Below are 19,066 nucleotides of genomic sequence, written 5' to 3'. Positions count from 1 at the left end.
TCATGCAAAGCATTCTGGGAACCAGAAATCATCATCAACCTTTTTCTGTTTTTTGCTTCAGATTTTGTTTCCCAGAATGTTTGGCTTGATGCTGTTTTTTTAGTTTTACTCTGTAAAGACAAAGACTTGTAAATGTTTAATGTTCATTTAACTTTGAACAAACTCTTGCCAGTAAATAACATAAATGTAAATCTATGGTAAATTACCGGCAACCCAGCTGCGATTTCTACGGATTTTTTTTACAGTGTGCATTAATAATGAAAATTTAAGCATGATGTAAAATTATATTTAGTATGTTAACAGTATATGACTGTGTACCAAAATGTTTATTTTAATTCATCTTTACCATCATAACAAAGTATGTAAATCCAGTTTAATTTCATGTATTGGGGGTCCCTGCTTCTTCTCTCTAGTCTATCCATTAAGGGGTCTTTGGCCTGAAAAAGGTTGAATACATCAGGTCTTACTGTAGGTATAGTTTTAATCTAGAAAAAAACTGTGATGTATTCCAGACCTATTCCATGAGTCAAAGGTCCGGCTAAACAATACTACCTTATAAAAGTGAAATATGATTTTTTTTAAAGCCTCTTACCTTTGCAATATTGGCTCTTGGATGATATAAGGACAAAGATAACCGTGAGAAATGATGATGTGAGAAATAAGAGACCCTTCGTCACTAACGCAGGCTAGCAAATCAAAACAAACTAAACAATAATCTATTGTTTAACAGTACAGTGACTGCTCAGACCCACAGTATTTCACCTCCGCTCTTGTATTTTACCATGGCTTTTACCCCAAGGATACATTTTCTTAGACTTTCCTCTGTAGTGCAGACAGTAACTGAGCACTTTTGTTTTTGTGGAAGCATTAAACTTGTTAGTGGGCAGTGAGGCTTGGCAAGATATATGTCCTAACATTCCTCTCTCTCTCTCTCTCTCTCTCTCTCTCTCTCTCTCTCTCTCTCTCTCTCTCTCTCTCTTTCTTCCCTTTCTGTTCAAACACTATGGCGAGCCGAATGGTTGTTTTCTGCCGCTGCTGTAAATATTTATAAAGCATGAATTCTGAGATCAACACAAATCAAGGAGAGACAGAGACGGAGAGCGAGCAAAAAAGAGAGAGGAGAGAAAAAACGTGAGTTTTCAAGGTATTAATATTTAAGTGTGTCCTGCTGCATTAGGCCATCTACACACTGGAGTTTATAAGGCATCAGAAAAAGCTATAAATCCTTTGATTCCAATGGGTGCATTGCAAGGGAAATACACTGTAAGGAAAAGTGACTTTGCATCAAATTACATCGCAATTTGAAAATGCGTGCACTGTGACAGGTGTCATTGACCAATGGCAATTCCAGAGGGGTGGGTTTACTTACATTTAGTGAATGAATGTGGACTGGACTGCATTTTTTATATAGCGCTTTTAACAGACCTATTGCCATCCAAAGCGCTTTACAGGTTGCCTCACATTCACCCATTCACTCACTCATTCATACACCGACGGCGGTGTCAGCCATGCAAGGCGCCATCCAGCTCGTCGGGAGCAGCTGGGGTTAGGTGTCTTGCTCAAGGACACCTTGACACTTGGTCCAGTGGAGCCGGGGATTGAACCACCAACCTTCCGACATATTACAGGAATACTACAGGCATGTTCTCTGTGGATCGAACCCATGACCTTTGCACTATTAAAACAATGCTCTACCAACCAAGCTACAGTAACACTCAGCTCTGACACAAAGTGTGCTTTCCGAAATTTAATGTTCTGTGTTTCCGCTTGATTTCTTACTAACTCGGCTCTTTCCACACCCTTAAAATGAATCTTGCGCATTACTATCCATCAAACACTCCATCAGAACGGCTTTTTTCAACTCCCCAACTCTGCGACAAATCGAACAACCCTATCAATGTTCTTACTATTCATGTAAATCTGTTTAGTTCAGGAGTTCTGGAAATAACAATGTGCATTTCGGCATGTCTGGAAACACAACAACAATGTGAAGCACTATCATTTGGTTGCTAGCTGTGATGTTTTATATAATTGTTTGCCTTTCTTGGGTAATCTGTCATCGGAGTTGTGGGCTGAGATTGATGATATTCTGCAGGCTGTGAGAAGCCCATTCTGTGATCATTAGGATATTACTTGCCGCATGTCGTCATGCTACATTTGCCAAATTACACTGACGTCTTAATGAGGAAGAGGAGGGCCGAGTCTTCAGTGAATCCCTGCAGTTACAACATGGCTTGTAATGTAATGTATCATTTCTCCATTTGTTCCCCTCAGATTTTGCTCTGCCTTTCTGTTTCTCTCACCCACAGATGCACATACGAACTCACTCTCTCTTTTTTCTCCTCTTGCGGGCTCGCACACAAAGATGTGCCATTTGACTCCTACATCACATAACAGACAGCTTGTGCGAGGTTCTCGGTTCGGCCAGAGAGCCTGAGCAATTACTCACTCGGAGAGCCGGGTCCTTCACTCGGCCCCGCAGCTACGCAGCCAGACCAGTTATCACTCTCTTTGTGCTGTTTGTGGAAACTCTTTCGGCTGAATTGTCTTGACTTTTCATACCTCTGCTCTAAAAGCCTGTGAAGTGAGAGGAACAGAGATCGAAAAACAGCAGTACAATACTCTGGAAAAATACGAGCTTGCAGTGCGAAAACAACAGACTGCGCAAGGGAATGTGAGATTTTGGGTAAAAGGAGAAAGCTGGGGTGAGGAATAATGTACGGAGGGGAGAGAAAGCAAAAGAGATATTGTATAAATCGGCTGGGGATATAAATGCTGACAGAATGGCTGTATGAGACTATGGTGTCTAGCTGGAAGATGGTCACTATGGGAAATCTCAAACCGCTTTGAACTGTCCATCAGCGTGGTACAATTTAACAGGCCCTGAAAGATGAACCTCTACAGATTACAGCAGTCAAAGTTCAGAGGTCATCATTAAGTCTGACCATTGCTTATAACTCTGTAAACTGGACTGTTTTGGATGATATTACTAAAGTGGGTCTGTATTAAGATGTCTCTCACTGAGCATGCTCAGTGGAAACTTCTCCACTGTCATCAAATTCTTCTTAATGAAGCCCATTTTGCATCAAGCACTTGTGAATCTTGATTAGGGTGCAAAACTTCAAAGAGTGTGCCAGAAATAGCTTCAAAGACTTGTGAAAGAATCATTATAGCGGTAAAGCAACACAAGCATGTACTGACCAACATTTTAGCTATGCGTCCTAGAAAGGAATCAGACCGCTAGTGTCAATGTAATCCCAAAATTAACATCACTATAACTTAGAGCAGGGTTTCCCCAAAGTTTGCGGAGGAATTGCAGGAGGTGTGTGAGTTACATTTAATTAATTTATTGGACGATGCAAACTGTTAGTCAGTTTGTATACTGCATTGACTCTTCAGACTTTAACACATACGAGTATGAATGATGAACTATTGTTTAATGTAATGCTAGAGTCTGACTTTTTTAATGTACTGTATCTCATTTCCTTTTGATAAATTGTAAAAAAAAATGGGAGGGTATTCCTTTATGGGACGATACTAATTATGCATTATGTCAGTGATTGTGGTTGGTAATAATGTGTCATTTTGGTCATGTGCTGAGTTTGTGTATAGTTTTAACATCATGAAACATTGTTAATAAATACATTTTTGAAATTGTTGCAAGACTAATATTGTGCAAAATCTTTCTGTTTTTCAATTACGATTAAGTCATAAGATGCAAATAACTAATTTTAGAATAAAAAAAATCTCAATAAAACACTTAAAAACAAAATATATATGCGAATGTGTTTAAACTGCATGTCACTTGTCTGTTTTCCTTACCGTCTAACCCAATTATTCTCATCTGGACTATGGCTGAATCCGAAATACTGCCATACTATGCAGTAGGCAGAAAGCAGTAGGCGAACGAATAGTATGTCTGAAACCTCAGTATACGTAAAAGAGTAGGCGAGAATTTTCCGGGATTTTGGACTATTTCTCGCGAGATTCAGGGGCACATGTACTTAAGTATCGTCCGAAACCGCCTACTTTCCTAAAATGTAGTAGTGGAAACAGTACGTGAACAGAGTAGTATGTTCGAATCCTCAGTAGTCATTAAATCAGTAGAAGAGAAATCCTCAGATGCCCTACTGAGTTCACCCAGATTTGGAAGCAAGCATCGGACGGACACTTCTATTCCAGCTTTCCCATGATGCCACAGGAAAGCAAAGCAATCAACCGGAGACCATCCAATCAGGTGATTTCCATACACACACAGGGCTGTTCCAGCCATAGACATTATATACGTAGACAACTCATGACGTGCTGGAACGCATCAAGCGCCGGCGCCATATTGGATGGGTCTCCTCACTGTACGATAGCATCAGAGTCAATGGGAGTTCACGGAAAGAAAGCCATACTATGGCCGTATTTTGTGCAGCTTACGGTTGCAATAACCGGCGCAGTATTGATTCCAGATCACATGGGATTACATTTCACTAGTAAGATTGAACAATCATTTTGGTTATTTTACGTTATTATTTATAATATTATGTCAATGTTCAGCAGGAACGGGTACTCTCTCTCATGATCCCTCGCTGTTTTTTCTTCACATTTGAAGGTTTCCCAGTGATACAGGCATGAGGAGGCAATGGGACGTTGCTATAAACGGGAGGGTTTTGTTGTGACAAAGCTCATAGAAAAACAAGAGGGGAAACTCTGATTCGTTTTTGGAAACAGCCACTAGATGGCGCTTCAGTAGCGCAACCGCCATAGGAATGAAAATTCTCACAGCCAATTCATCCTCAATTCATTCAAATTAAAATTAATTTAATACCTAATTACATAAAATACCCAAATACGTAAAAATTACATAAACATTTTGTACTGAAGTATATTTTACTTAAGTAAAAGTAAAAAAAGTAGATGTTTAATGTACTTAAATATTAAATATAAACCAAAAAATTGAAATTATGAAATGTAGTGGAGTAAAAATTATGATAATATGCTTTGGAATATAAGTTTTCCAAAATAAACACTGATAAAATACAGATACTTGAAAATTTACTTTTATGTAGAAAGTAAAACACTTAAGTAGTGTCATAACTAAATCTCTGCCGCTTATAACAACTTAAACCGTGTGAAAATCCGGTAAAAATTAGGGGAGTTATGATTATTCCTCATTAGAAATGAATGCAAGAGAGCGCACTGGAGACCCATTCAAGATGGCGGCCGCCCGATACGTCAGCTCCAATAGGCAGCTCAGTCTACGAAGTGTCTACGTATATAATGTCTATGGTTCCAGCACCCTGACTTCACGCACAGACCCAGGATTTACCACAAAGTGCTCAGCTGATTCATGAAAATAAAGCTGCAGAATTGTCACAGCTGTGTTGAGATGGCAGTAAATATGTGATAGTTTGCTAGAAAAATACATTTGAATACAGTTTTGTTTCATATGGTATACACTTCTATATGTTTTCATTTATTGTGATGGTTTTATTCATTCATTTTTTTATTCATGTTTCCTGTTGTTTTAAGTAAATAAAAGAGCATAATTGCTTCACTAAAATGTATATCACATGGCCTGGATTGTCTAGTTTGTATTCAAGCACAGCTGTCATCTGACAATACATAGTAAATTACAATATGCTTGTTTTACTTATTTTTGTCCACTACAAAATAATGTGTATATAATATCTGTAACATTGACAGAGACCGTAGTACAGTTGTCAAATTACTGATGCAATCAGGTGTTAGTGCACCTGTCCCTCATAAAAAAGCATACATTTTTATGCCTGTTATTAGGTTTGTTCGAGTTTATGCACCGTTGCAAGAACCAACAGGTGGATGACATCAAAGTACCGTGAGAGCGATTCCAGAAATCATATGGAGAAGTCTGATTTCGAGTCGCTTGCAGTATTGTGATGTCATCCTCCTGTCAGTTCTTGTGGTTCCGCATGAACGCGAACAAGTCTACTACATCATAGGTCACATGATAACGTCAACATGGCCATAACGCGAACGTATGTATAGTACTGCTAAGTGAAATTCAGTACCTACTCAGTAAGTATGCGATTTCGGATTCAGCCATTATCCTCCATCATCCTCTTCAATCCTTAACTGAACTGTGTTTGTAATTATCCTCACCTGCAATCAATAATCATCATCATCATGTCTATATAAAGGGGAGAGCGGGGCACAACCTAATGCTTTTTGGTTTTGGCTCAATCATTCAAAAATATTTGAGTTTGATTAATTATGTTGTTACACAAGCAACACACACATCTCTGCTACTAATGAACATTTGAAGTTTGTTTCTATTGCTTGCCATTCTTAGACAATTACACCAAACATGACAGCAGTGAAAAAGTTACAACTTGCCCCTTAGATGGGGTTAATTGTAAGAGGCAGGGGGTTAGATGTAAAACTTATTTGTTGCAAATATTTCAATACTTTTTTGTCTACACTGTAAAAAAAAATACTTTGCTGCCTTAACATTTTTTGTTGAATCAACTCGGATTTACAAGTCATTTCAACTTACTATTATTTATCTTGACTTTGAGTTGTTATAACTACAGGTGAGTTGTTATAACTTATAAAATTAAGTTGACTTTTCTCAACTATATTTTTTAAGTTGTGACAACTCATCTCTGTTCACATGACTTGTAAATCTGAGTTGATTTAACAATAAATTTTAAGGCAGCAAAGTATTTTTTACAGTGTATATAATTGAAGTGGATATCGTTTATATATCTGTCCATAATAGACACGTATCTACACTATTCATACAGTACCTCATCTAACCATAGTTCAATTACAAATGGATACAAATGTCTAAATATGTAAGAAAACAAAGCACAAAAAAAACATTTTTATATGTGACCCAATCTGTAAAAAACATACCAAATTCCCAACATCAAATTATGAGATAATGAAAATCAAAGTCTGATTTTATTTTAATCTTTGACGTGACCTTAATCAATAAATATTAAAAATATAAACAAAAATACATTTTGACACACAATTTTTGAAAAGACAGCACATTTATTTTGTTGGCAGCCCGCAATCATTAGTTTGTAGCTGATTTAAAACAAATGCAAAAATTAGGCTAACATTTTCATATCGTGCTGAGGGGTTAGTTCTAACACAGCATTACAACTTACCTGTTGGGTGAAAATATTTTCAAGCCTACCAAAAAAGTTGCTAAGAGCTGCAGACATATTTTAAAATGATGCTATGTTTTAGTCAACAAGACACTGATTAATATGACATAACATTGGTTTTGGTATCTTACACACCCAACTCAGAAACCAAAAAAAAAAAAAAAAACCATATGTAATTACATGCCACCAAAACACTCATTTATCAATAACTCTCTGGAAAAACATTAAACCCTTCCATAAATTTGTGCGAGTGCGCCTTTTGGCGGCGTGAAAACAATACCAGAAAAACAACTTGCTTAAAGGAACACTTCACCCATTTGCATAAAGCTTTGTAACCCCAGTTATGTTTTTGAATGGTCATGATTCATTTTCTCAGTTTCCGCTGAGACAGGAGAAAAACAGATGTCAGTGTTGCACTTCCTTCTTTCAATGATGTAAAAATCATCATTTTGCATCATTGAAGAAGGAAGTCCAATATCTTTGTTGAGGGAGTGAGACTACAAACACCCCTTTTCTCTGTCAAATAGGCACCAAATTCCAAATGTATGTTACATTTCGACTACAAATATGATACACTTTCAATAAAGATTAATGTTTCCACGGGTGAAATGCTCCTTTAACCCCGTGCAACAATGTAAATGGTCCGTGTTACAACTAACACTCCTACTCTGTCTGTTCTCCCCATTGTTGTTTGTGATTGTCTAAAGCCCTTTTCATACAGAAATTCCGTAAAATACACGTAAAATGATTCCTGGATTTTTCCGGAATAGTTAGAGTTTTTGTTCGTTCACACTGCCAAGATTACACGGCATCTGATGGTCCCGGAAAGACACGTGACATGTTGAAAGTCCCGCCCTCTCTTCTACGCAGCGTCTGAAGTTTGCATATTATTTATTATTTCTCTCTCCAGAAACAACTCGCGTGCATTTTTGTTTATGATAAGACTACAAAGGAGCGCGTGAATGCACAGTTCTATTCTGGTGAATGATCTCAGCTTCAGAGTGTATATTTGACAAGCTCCCTGATTTCTGCTTTGATACAGTTTTCAGACATTTCTCATCGTGATTGTTTATATGCATTTAAAACCCGCATTTTGAGGAGCTGAACAATATATCTCGTTGGGATGACATGCGGGTATTTTCGTTTATTATAGCTCAAATGAGCACGTGACGCGATATTCTTTTATGCTGCTGAATGATCTCCGTTTCAACGCAGTAAGTAACGAGCTAACTTACCTGATATCCGCTTCAGTCCAGTTTGCTGACATTTCTCGTAGTGAATGTTGTAAATCCCTGATTTTAAAGAGTTGAACCAACTTCATGTTGCCATGACACGCGCGTCCTCACTACGGCACGTGCGTCATTGTTTATGCGTCTCATATATCATTTCCTGATAACTGCTTCAATCTAGTTTGCAACATTTCTCGTGGTGAATGTTTATATACATGTTATCTCTCGTTGTAAGGAGCTGAACCATAACTTGTGTTGTGATGATGACGCGCGCGTCCTCACTTCGACACGCCCTTTATGGCATTCTTGTTCACACAGAGGGTTACCCGCGTATCTTACTAGGTCCTCTTTCCGGCAACGATCCCAGAAGATTAACGGAACGAGTTTTTGTTCACACAGACGCTTGTCCGGCAATTTTACGGGTATTTTCTGGGACCAGAGGTCTGTGTGAATGAGGTTTAATGTTGCTTTATGTTAGTGTTTATAGTCATTGACTGTAGTTTATTTTATATATCCTCCTCTTCTTCTTCGTCCAACACCAGCATATCACTCTTAAAATAAATGTGTTAAATTAACACATCTTGTGTCTAGTTAAGGACAACACATCTAGTGTGTTGTCCTTAATTTACCACATCTCTGTGTTATTTTTGGAACAACACACTTTGTGTTGTTTTAACACATCTTGTGTTGTCCCTTTTATTTATATGAACTCAAAATCAACACGAAATGACACATAATGTGTTAAAAATAACACATAATGTGTTAAATAGTTTAACACAAAACAGTGTGTTAAAATTAACACATCCAGGATGTGTTGATTTTAACACATTATTTTGTGTTAAAATATTTAACACATTATGTGTTGTTTTTAACACATTATGTGTCATTTAAGTTCATAAAAAATAAAAGGGACAACACAAGATGTGTTAAAACAACACAACGTGTGTTGTTCCAAAAATAACACAGAGATGTGTTAAATTAAGGACAACACACTAGATGTGTTGTCCTTAACTAGACACAAGATGTGTTAATTTAACACATTCATTTTATGGGAACATTACACAACAGTACAATATATCAGAAAACTGAGAACAAAATGGACAGACATGTTTGTACCAATAACAGAAAATTACCAGATGATGGTCCAATAAGTAAGGGATAATGTAGAGGCAGCCGGTAGTTATTGGGAAATAAGCCCCGACAGTGTGATCAGGACCCGACGCGAAGCGGAGTGTCTTGTATCACACTGAAGGGGCTTATTTCCCGATAACTACCGGCTGCCTCTACATTATCCCGCTTATTACACGGCTACTTGTCACACAAGAAAAAAACCGGACATGAATATGATTTTGAAACATTTTATTGGCATATTGGTTTCAATTAATATTTTTATCCTTCCGCGAAACTTTGCACAGATGCATAAAATGATCGTAATACCTTATTAAGATCCTCTGCTTCATACTTGTCTGTCTCCATTTTTTTCTCTTTTAGCCAGTCTTTGAGAAGTTTTAATGCCCATTCTGTCTTTTTTTGTGTGTTGGCTTCGTAGCTGTAGTTTGTCAAGTTCAGTCTCAGTAAGCTCTCTGTGTCTTGTCGTTGTTCGTTCTTCTATCCACTGTTTAAATGTTTTGTTTTTTTCGTACATGTTAAAATTAATGTCAACATTTTCCATTCTTATTTGTGGTTGTCCAGTGTTTGTCACAAGATGGCGCCAAACAGTAATCTTTATTGGCGCGGAGCGATTTTAATCGTACAATTAGTACCGGCTATGCGTTATTACTTTGGAGCGGTTATTATTTGAAAAGAAAGAACCTGCAAATGTCTCAACTGACCAATCAGAATCAAGCATTCCAGAGAGCCGTGTAATAATAGGTAATAACAACAACAAGTTAAACATTCAAATGTGCTATTAAATGATTGAAATATTTACCATCGCCGGGGGAATTTCACTTAAAAATTTATTTCAAGGTGGTTCGACTGACAAAAAGTTTAGAGATACATTAAAGCAGTGGTTTTTAAACTGTGATCTGTTTATTATATTTTATAAAATACATTAATTTATCATAAAATCAGTGTAACTAAATCTCAATTATATACGGCTACCAACCAACAGCACTACATTGTATAATTTCATTTTTTTTATGATTAAGTTTAAGTTAATATGTTTTAGAATGTTTTGTGTCATCATTTTTCTCCGGTGGAGCCACAAGAGGATGCACCCTTCACACGGGGACACATGCACAACCACTGAATTAAAGCAAAGCCAATCAATGTCTTCTGTTGGAATCTGATAAAGGTACCTTTAAAATATCAAAGAAAGTGTGTACTGTATATTTTTCCTGTACATTTTAATTAACTACCTTTAATATCATGCTTGTGTTAGAGTGAAAATCAATGCTTTCCTTTATGTATGCATTTTAGATGGTTTTGATCATACTGAAGTCAGATCTGGGCTGTGCCTCTGTGCCTGAATCTGCTTAAATGCATGCCAGTATGAACAGATCTTGGCATCACACCAGGTTTGATGTTGTTTTGCCGCCCACATTGTGACTCTATCCTCTTTTGTGTCAGAAGGGGAAGCAGAGATAAAACAGAAAGCAACAGTTGAGGAAATCTTGTTTAAGAAGTGTATTGATTAAAAAATTAGAAATAAATACATGAATTCTCCCTTAGCTCAAAGTAGTCAATATGACCCGGCTCTCATCATGGTAAAAATAAAGCTGTATCTTGACCAGAGGGCACTGCGATGTGAAAATTTTAAGGATTTATGTTTCCTGATGAGAGGAAATATCTTGGAGAGTTCAAGTTCACGCTGAATATTGAATAAGTTCATCTTAACAGGCGGTAGCTGATAACACATACAGTAACAAAATATGGGAATCCAGAAATTCACATTTAGATGCAATCAAAATGTTTTCTTTTTCTGAGAATGATTAGTCCGACTTGCTGCCTCACCCGCTTGCAAAAATCCATCATGTTAAGTTTCATCAGTGACACTTCATTTGCTGAAGCCATAAAATCAAAGCTGTGTGTTAACCATTGATCATTACCATCAATCAATGGCTTTTATTAATTAAATCAGGACATGCACTGGCCCTCTGCGGGTCATTGGAGGAATTTCCTCTCTTAGCCGTTGCTTTAAGCCCCAAAACCGACATGCTGCTTTTAGCAGGTGTCACCGAAATGGATGATCTCGCTAAATAGGGACTTCATTAGCACTCTACCGAGAAGCAGGGGGAGGAACTCGGTGTAAACTTAATCTCAAAAGGAATGGATGTGTTTTAAGTGTCCGCACCTTGCCAATCTGCCTGAGTCGCTGGAGGCAGGATAACCTTTGGTCCTGTTAAAACTTAATGATGTGTCTGCCGCAGCCCACCTCCCGAATAATTAGCACATGTACAGAAATATAAACCGCTTCCATCTTGAACTCAGATGGGTTTGATATCATCGCAGGAGTTAAAGAGCACCTATTACGTTGCTTAAAACAACAATATTTGTGTATTTGCTGAATACCTATGACGTCAGCCGAAAATGTGACGCTTCTTGCCATGTTTGGAAGATTAGCTCCCAATGCATGTTGAAAACGACAACTCACGTACTAATATACACTTACACGCCAAAGTAAATATAAAATCATGAATTGGATAATAGGTGCTCTTTAGCTCTGAGTGCAACAACCACATTTTGCAAAGTGATGGAAATTATTGCTATTGACTAGGGATGGGATGATTACCGGTTTCACGATTAATCGTGATAAAATGTCCTGGCGGTTAGTATTATTGTTTAAAATTTAATTATCATAACAACCGTGTTTGATTACCGTGATTTTGACAACTCGCGGTAAATCCTGTCCAGCCAGAATCAGTTTGACGCAGGCGCGCGCATGCAACATTGTTTTTTGCAGGAGAAGGCGTGGCGGAAGCAGGGTCGTTGCTAGACATAAAGCTCTACTGGGGCACAGGCCCCCCATTTTTTGCTGACTTTTTTTTGAAAGCCTGCTGTGTGAAAGAGGTGTGCAACACTTCTATACAATGTCCTTTGCTTAACCCACTATTCTACAGTGCAACAGTTACTGCGAAAGATATATACAAGTGTATTCTTCATCATACCTAACATTATTAACATGTTTGGAGGCATAAATGGCATAACATGTTTGGAAATAATGACAGCAGAGAAATATTTTCTACATTATACAATGATAGCAATGATTAATTACTTATTTTTACAAGAATATTTTAAGAAACCAGTCATTTTATGACTGCTATACTATATAATCTCAGTCACAGTTACTGCTAACTGTTTGTGTTAGTGTCCTAGAGTTAAATATTAGTAAACTAAATATTAATTTCATATCTGAAAATACAGAACAGTATATCACATACATCTGTTGATTTTCTCAGCAACAATGCAATTCTTTAGACTTGACAAGAGGTTTTCCTGAGATTTTTCCTCTAATGTTTGAGACCTGACAGGGTCAGGATGTAGTTTGTCTAACCTCCCTTAAACGTTTCATCTCTCCTTTCTTCTTCTCTTTCCCTGCTTTGCACAAAACATTTCTGATGTCCATCTACAAAAGCCAATAATGATCGAGTCAAAATAATATTAGCATTATTATTTAGAAACTTACTTTAGTTTCGTTATGCTTTCATAAGCACTCGCGTGGCGTCACCTTTGAATGCGGTTGTGCGCGGTGAACGCAAACGCGCGCGGCCATGGATACGTGCGTGCACGCGTCAATGCGAATGCTTCGTCGCTTTTACAAGCCTAAATTGAATAACTACTTTGCATAAAGATCCGTTTTTGCCGCGATTGTCTTTGTAAAGGATTGCACTAGTTAACTGCTAAAATTTAAACTTGAGATTTACACCGGGGCACAAAAGATTTACACTGGGGCACGTGCCCCATTAAAAGGGGTCTAGCGACGCCCCTGGGCGGAAGGCAGTACCAGGTGCACTGTGTTTTATTGTTGCTACTATGTGTGCATTTGATGGTCTTATTTAAGGTACTGTTCATTAAAACAGGTTCATACATCTCAGGGCTCCATGTTAATGTTCATTTAATGCAGGGCTGTCCAATACGACCAGTCGATCGCAAATGCAATGCCGGTAGATCGCACATAAGTTAATAACTGTGTATGCTGCTCCACGCCTCCACGAGCTTCGGAAAACAAAGCGCTAAATTGGTATTATGGTCTTAGAAGCAAGTCTTTTGAGGTGCTGCGCATTTCTTCTCAAGTGTGTTTTTATAAATCTTATGCCTGCCCGCTGCAGCGGAGTCATCTAACTTCAGAAATTTGGATGCACATTCTTGCCTTCATGCAGGAGTTGAGCCACACACACGATGTATGTGCGCGCGATCGATCGACCGACCGAACGAGAGAGAGAGAGAGATGCTTCTGATAATGTTGTCATTTTCTAGTTTATTTCATCAAAACCGCATCTCCGCTATAAGGAGTACTCGGCATGTACTCAAGGATTTTTTTTTACTCCTCAAAAAGAATGGAGTAATGGTGACAGCCCTAAATTCAACGTAGATATAAATGCAGTATAGTCCTTACACGCATTTAAAGTGTTATTAAAAAATGTATTCAGTGTTTTGTTAAAAAATGTTTTTTAGCAGGTAGGTCTTGTCTGCGTTATCATTTTTAAAGTAGATTAGATTACCACACAAAAAGTCTGGACACCCCTGATTTAATGTTTATGCTTAATAAAGTGCATATAGCTGCTAATTGTATTTGTTGTTTGCTGACTTTCAAAAATAAAACTTGTAAAATGTTTTCAGTGTGTGTTTCAGTTCTTTTTCCAACATTTCCATCTCATTTTAAGAAAACCATGATAATATTGATAACCGTGATAACTTTGGTCACTATAATCATGATATGAAATTTTCTAACCGTCCCATCCCTACTACTGACATTCACCTAATCTGACTAAATGAGCCACTTTTTGAAGGGTGGCTGTAGGTGAGGGCATATTGGATCCTAAGACTGCTATTATACTGCGTTACATCATAAGCTTATAGCACCGTTGCTCCAAGCTATCATTTTCCGGTTGCGTTTTCGAATCGGTTATGGTTAGGTGCGGTATGATTGACACACACTGGAATTGCAATAGAGTAAAATAAGTAATGCACTGGCCTATAAATGAAAAGTTTCAGCACAGATAGCACATTTTATGCTAGCAACATGTTGATTAGCGAAGACAGGCTCCCTGGTGAGCAGCCTGGTACGATTTTTCTCGCACCTAAATCTCAAGGTGTCTCGGCTTGATGTAATGTGTGCAGAAGCCCCACTGAGTTTTCTCAAGCACTGCGCTGCAATGAACATACAGTAATTAGATTAAATCGTTCGGCCACGTCGCCCTGTTTCCTCCTCAGAAATGACCTTCTTTTAAAGCGCAACATGTACCCATGATTAAGACTCATTAAAATGCATTTAACCTCGACTGTAATTCTCATACATTCCCATTCACTTCTGTCTCAGGCCCCACAGATCTGCAGAAGTTGATGTACGCTGCTCCGAAGAAGGCGGACGCTTTTACAGTCACTTAATCACGCCGTTTTGTGAACGACACAAACTCATATTCGGGAGTGCAAATTGCTCATGCTTGGAGTTTACTACAAACCGGCCACTTTGCTCGAAATGAAAAACGGCCCGGCGTCTCCGGGGTGATTTATATGGCACTGATGGTTACTTGTGCAGCGGCAGGAGTGCGGGGGTGTGGATGCGCCAGCTGCTGATAGATCATGTGACCAGCTCTCATTTCTGTCTCCAAGAGATGATACCTGATAAATTGCTGTTATGCAATTTTGTGCCACACACCAGGAGCCTCTCGTATGAATTCAAAGTGCCTCACCTTCTTCCGCTGAGTTCAACTGAAGTGAAAAGGAGAACACGCTAGTCAATTTTCGCGAACTGCTTGAAAGCCTTTTGGAATGGCAGCGGAGCGCCACGTCTGTCACATCGTGATGTGTAAGAGGCTGAAAATAATACAAACTCATGTAGATGGATGTTCAGAAGCGGAACTGTTTCGCCTCACCTCAGAAACATACTCATGCAGCATTTATTTGGACAGGATTGTCACTTGCTCGGTTTTGATAGCTTTTCCTGTAGATTAGGTGGAAAAGCTTTCCTGTATTACAGCAAACACAAGATTTATGTTCAAATGGAGCCACAGAAAGGCTTTTGTTGTGCTGGAACACTTTGGCGAGTTTGTCATTGTAAAAATGTGCTTTACAAGGACTGAGAAAGCTTTCTGCATTGTCATTCATCTCAGTGACGCTTGCTTTCCCCTCCGAATAAACATGTGTATATATACATATATTTATGAACAAGCACATACGTATGTAAATGCAAATTTGTTCTTTACAACTATCATTTACAACAAAATTGTGTTTTTACAATAGCAACTACACTGAGCTTGAATCTGCATGGTCGTGGGTGAAATGGGATCAATAAAAGAGCAATATGCATTTATACTACACTGGTTTTCTGAACAGTTTTTCAGGTGTTACAAAGAGAAATGTCATTGGGGAGACAGTGCATTGATACCAGGTTATTGAATGCTGAAGAAATACATCATTTTAATGAAAAGAAGATGGAGGCAATGCAAGGCACAGACATTAAGTACTTCATCGGACTGTTTTATATCTTGAGAAAGTGTAATGGATCAGACTGCTTTACAGTCTGGATGACATCTTAACTGTGATCAAACTGTAGGGTATCTGGCTCTTTAGCCCGTGGGAACAAGGTAGGAAGATCATTTGCCCTGTTATCTTCTGAAAATGTTTTTATGATGGTTACACTATATGCACAGTTGGTTCATGTGTACGTTAATGAGTATTTATATTTTCATTTTTGCAGCTGCAAATGGATGGATGCTCTTAAAACACTTATGGTAGTTCCTGTAAATGGCAAGGAGATATATGAAAGAAGCTTCATCATCTCAAGAGCGCTGCATCAATAATAGACAATAATTGAAATAATTTTGAAAGTAATTGCTTAAGTGAAGATTTAAAGAGCCCCTATGACATCGCTACAAAGAGCGTTATTTTGTGTATTTGATGTAAGGCAATGTGGTTTATTTAAACACTTTATTTAAGCACATACCATACATTATTGTTGCTCCCCTATGTCCCACCTTTCTGACACACTTTGATTTGTACAAAGTTCTGAAAAGCACAGTGTGCTCTGATTGGCCAACTATTCAGAGGATTATGATTGGCCAATTACCTCAAGCGTGTGCTGGAAATGTGACACTCCTTAACATATTTGAAAGATCAGCTCCCAAAAGCAATACTTACAGGATTACTTACAATCTTATCAATACGTGCACGAATCTGATCTAGAAATGCAGATGACCAAGCTGATCGATCAACTTTGCCAGTGAGGCTTGAGCAAAACGTAACACATTGGTATGATAAGTATACTTTTTTATTTTTTTATTTATTTTGCAAACGGATTTTACATCATACTATTTACAGATTAGAAGTGAAATGCAAAATACAAATACATAGATCCACAAAACATACATAACAACCAGTAAGATGTGTGTGTGTGTGTGCGTGCATGCGTGCGTGCGTGCGTGCTGCGTGCGTGCGTGTGTGTGTATAACTGTAAATGTAATTGGATTTAAGAGTGGAATTTTTTTTAATAAAGGAGCATAAGTACAACAGACATAATTAGATGTAAATAAATAAACAAAATGGATAAGGTAAGTATACTAAAACATAAAACCATTTGTGATTAGATAAATAACAAACAACAAGCGCTACGCCGTTCAAAACTCGCATTTGAAAAGTCATATAGACAGCATAGGATTACTTATGTACTTCCCATTACAGGCTGTGAGTCAGAAGCGAACAAAATTATGATAATCAAGTCCATGTCGACTTGTTAAGGAAGTAAACTGTTGACTACAATCTTTGCGTTTATTGTAATACGAGAAAAGAGATTTCAGTTGTAGACGATAATTTGCATCAGCGTAGAGATTTGTAACTTTGCAGATTGTTAACATGTAATATCACACACACACACACACACACACACACACACACACACACACACACACACACACACACACACACACACACACACACACACACACACACACACACACACACCAAAAGAATTGTAAAATTCTTTTGTAAATTTTAATAAATTTTATTTTAATAAAAGTTGCTATTTTTGTTAAATTGGGGTAAGAAAAAGCACTGCTCTCTCACACAAATAAACCATTATAACATAAGATCTTTACACACTCTGTGTTGAAACCAACATGATTTCACGGTTAAGTTTTGTTATAGTCATGAAAAATTTTATTAATTTATTCGTGTCCATGGCACAAAATTCTGCTTTTTTGTGCCATGAGCACAAATGTCTTTTTCTTGTCACTTGCACGAATTTCTATAAATCATTTTTCGTGTTCGTTGGCACGACTTTCTTTTTTGTGTTATTTTATGTTTTGTTTTCTAATTTTTTCCCCCCTATTTTTAAAACATTGTCCAATGGGGTTAGATTTGGGGTTTTGGATAGGATGTACTTTTATGTATTTGTTTCTACATGTTTTTCTTCTGCTTTTAAAACTATTCTCGCCTGGAGTTGGAGTTAGAGTCGGGGTTTGGGTTAAGATGTATAAAAATGTAACAGAAAGCGATTATAACCCCAACCCCAAGTGAAAAGATTGGAAGAAACAATGAGAAAACAATACATAAACTGACACGCAAAAGAAAGTTGTGAGAGTGACAAAAAAAAGACATTCGAGCTCAAGGCACAAAAAAGATGAATTTTGTGCCATGGAAATGAATAAATGTATATATTTTTTGTGACTATAACACAACTTCAGTCTGGTTGAAACAGCTAGAAAACACACTGGTTAAGTTAAAATGAACACAGAATGTGTTGTACACAACAGTTTGTCAACAAATAACACAGATTGTGCATCTGTCTTCAACTTGGCAATCGTTTTGGACTTACACTGACTCCCAGTGATGGGAATAATGAAAAATAGTGTCTAATAATGGGGGGGGGGGCTAGTATTTAATGACCACCATCATGAGTTTACCCACTCCACGGGGTCGGATTACCAATAGAAATGCTTGCGGCACATCCATACTTTGACTAAACATTTTTACAGTTACTCATGCATGTGCTACCTGCAAATTTGGAATTTCTTCATTGTTAATTCATGTTAAAAGATGACTAGATTGCAAGCCCACAAGTGTACAGTGGTGGATTTAGGCATGCGCGACAGAGGTTTTACAACTCATTTGCCCGATACGTCAATCATTTTATGTGACCATACGCTCAGTAAACCCCCTGGGGTCCACTGACAGAGGTTCTGATATGCTATTAACGGCTTATATCACATAACACTGTATTCAGAACAAACTGTGCTAAAATAACATGTGAGTAACATGTGTGTACATGTTTGTATTTTTAAGTACAGTAAATTATGTTTATGTGTGGTTAGTAAAAATAATTTAAAAGTTGCTATAAGGCCAAAGAACACATACTAAACATTTTTTTCACCAACAAAAAAGTAATGGACCATGTAGAGTTGGGAATTTGCTACAAAAGATGTAAAAACCATTGTACCCACTTATTCACATGAAACAATATATTGATTTAACTTTTGTAAGACACCTTTTCTTGTGAAAAGGTAATATGCAAGGGAGGGACAATGGTCATGAATA

Source organism: Paramisgurnus dabryanus, chromosome 15 (genome assembly GCF_030506205.2).
Source record: "Paramisgurnus dabryanus chromosome 15, PD_genome_1.1, whole genome shotgun sequence".
Lineage (NCBI taxonomy): Eukaryota > Metazoa > Chordata > Actinopteri > Cypriniformes > Cobitidae > Paramisgurnus > Paramisgurnus dabryanus.
This window is presented reverse-complemented; position numbering follows the sequence as displayed.